Source organism: Sorex fumeus, unplaced genomic scaffold (genome assembly GCF_029834395.1).
Source record: "Sorex fumeus unplaced genomic scaffold, SorFum_2.1 ptg000043l, whole genome shotgun sequence".
Classification (NCBI taxonomy): domain Eukaryota; kingdom Metazoa; phylum Chordata; class Mammalia; order Eulipotyphla; family Soricidae; genus Sorex; species Sorex fumeus.
Genome location: NW_026606100.1, coordinates 32909825 through 32912500, shown reverse-complemented (window position 1 = coordinate 32912500; position 2676 = coordinate 32909825). Strand labels below are relative to the sequence as shown.

The window sequence follows — 2676 nt, the reverse complement described above, 5'->3', positions numbered from 1 at the left end:
GCTGGAGTGATAGCACAGCGGGTAGGGCATTTGCCTTGCATGCGGCCAACCCAGGTTCGATTCCCAGCATCCCATATGGTCCCCCGAGCACCACCAGGAATAGTTCCTGGGTGCAGAGCCAGGAGTAACCCCTGTGCATTGCTGGGGGTGACCCAGAAAGAAAAAAAAAAGCGATGACTTGAAATTCTGGCTTCTGTAGTATCTTCAACAAAGAGTGGCGCCTTCAGAGAAGAGATGGGACCAAAGAGAGCAGCTCTGGATTTTGAAGGGCAGAAACTGCGAAGGTAAACGCATCAGAGAAACTAGTGGAGTGGTTTCTCTTTTGCTTGCAGAGTAGTGGGTGTTTAGGGTCATGCCTGGCAGTGTGCTGGGACCATTCCTCACTCTGTGCTCAGGAGCGACCCTTGGTGGTGCTCAGGGACTAGAGGTGGTGCTAAAGATCAGACTCAAGTTAGCCACGTGCAAGGCAAGTTCCCTGACCACCGTTCCGTCCCATGAGATTCTGCTTCAGTAAGAATCTCCGGGAGAATTTACTACAACCTGACTCGAGGCAGAAACGGGGAAAGGTAGAACTTTTTCAATATTTGCTGCTTTCTAACCATCTCTGAGATACTTTGCTTGGATTTGGGTTTTGGTTTTTGTTTGGGGACCCCCCCTGGAGGTGCTCAGGGGCTCTTCACAGCTCAGTGCAGGGGTCACTCCCAGTGTGGCTGGTGGGCATGCCGGGGTCAGACCTAGGCTCCCACTGCAAGGCATTTGTTCCAGCCCATTCAGCGATGGTTGGGGAATGGGGTGATGGTTAGGGCATGGGTGATTATTGGGGAATGGGGTGATGGTTGAGGAATGGGGTGATGGTTGGAGATGGGGCGATGGTTGGGGGATGGAGGATGTTGGGGGATGGGTGACTGTTGGGAAATGGGGTGATGGTTTGGGGATGGGATGATGGTTGGGGATAGAGAACATTTGGGGGATGGATGATGGTGGGGAAGGGGATGCTGGTTGGGGAATTTGTTCATGGTTGGGAATGGGCGATGGGGTGACAGTCAGGGGCTGGGTCGTTGGTGTTGAGACAATGGTTGGGGGAGAGCTGACCGGAGAGGAAATATGATGGGCAGATCGGGAGGGATGATTGACTAGATGAACGAATGGGAGGATAGGGATAGACGGGAGGGTTGATGGAGGTGGTTAACAGGAGGGATGTTCCATGGGCAGATACAACCATCTGCAGAAAGGCAGGCGGGATCCCTAATGGAGAGACCGTGGACACTCAATGACTCAACGCTGCCCACTTGTTCCCCCCCCCCCCCACCCCATCTTGCTTGCCTTCCCACAGGCCATGGGCTGAACCATGACCCTGCTGCTCATTATCCTGGCCTTCCTGGAGCGCTGCCTGAGGCCCTGCTTCGACCAGACCGTCTTCCTGCAGCACCGATACTGGAGCAACTACGTGGACCTGGAGCAGAAGCTCTTCGACGAGACGTGCTGCGAACATGCGCGCGACCTGGCGCACCGCTGCGTGCTGCACTTCTTCCAGAGCATGCAGAGCGAAATGCGGGCGCGGGGCCTGCGCCGGCCCGCTGACCACCCGCCAGACCAGCTCCGAGACCTGCCCGAGGCCCCGGACTGCCGGGTGCACCTGCGTGCAGTCTCCAGCCGCGAGCAAGTGGACTGCCTCCTGAGCACCTGTTGCTCCAGCAAGCCGCCCCTCGGCCTTGCGGGCCCTGCAGGACACTGCGGGGGTGGACTCAGTCACCGCGCACCCACGACTGCCACTGACCCCCGGGGACCCCAACACACAGAAGTGTAGAGACCCCAGCACCTGGCGCCACGCGAAAGGAGCTGGGAGCTGGCTAAACGGAGGGGCATCCCAGGGCAGCCCAGCACACCCCACCCAGAGAGCTGAGATCCCCACTCTCTATACTGGGGACACGCCAAGGCAGGGCCAGTTGTCCCCGCAAGAGCTGACATCCCCAGTCAGGTTTCTGGGCGTGATCTCGTGTACACGAAAGCCGCTGCCCTCACGACTGTGCTGGGTTCAGCTTCTCCCAGGAGAGCAAGTCAGGGGCTGGGGCTGAGTGGGGTCTCCCAGCCCCGGGGAACACTGGTGCTCTGTTCTTGGGGGGGCAAACTGAGGAGCAAGAGTCTGAGTAGATCAGCTTTGGGTTCTGGATGCAGCTTTTCATGTTTCGTAATAATAATAATAATAATAATAATAATAAAAATGACACTGGCACCTGCTTCCATGATGTTCCTATGTGGGGGGCGCCGTGCTGACTCCTTCTGTGTCCTGACGCATTGCAGCTCCCAGTGACCTAGTGAAGCGCTGTGGGTTTCTCAGAGATAATTGCAAGTGAGAGACATTTCCTCCGAACACCCTCCGCGGCGCCTCTCCGACAGCCAGCATCTGTAGGTGCCATGCAGGCGGGTGGCACCAGGTTAGTGGCCGCTCCGCCTTCGAGCTCATTCTTCTGATGAGCTCCATGTTTTAATTCTACTTGGTTTTTTGTTTTTTTCTGTGCTCGGGTTCGAGTCAGAACCTCATGCACATGCAGCATAGGTGCTCTACGGCCGATAATTTTTGGTTTGATTTGTTTTAGGGGCCACACCTGGTGGCGGTTCTCAGGGCTACCTGTGGTGCAGTGCTTGGGGTCGCTGTCAGGAGCAGTGCCGGCCTCT

General features: G+C 56.7%; 1 pseudogene; it reads left to right on the top strand.

Moving 5' to 3' along the window:
* Nucleotides 1-1807, top strand: part of LOC130029414 (calcium homeostasis modulator protein 3-like) — a 3984-nt pseudogene extending 2177 nt beyond the window's left edge.
* The last annotated feature ends 869 nt before the right edge of the window (nucleotides 1808-2676 follow it).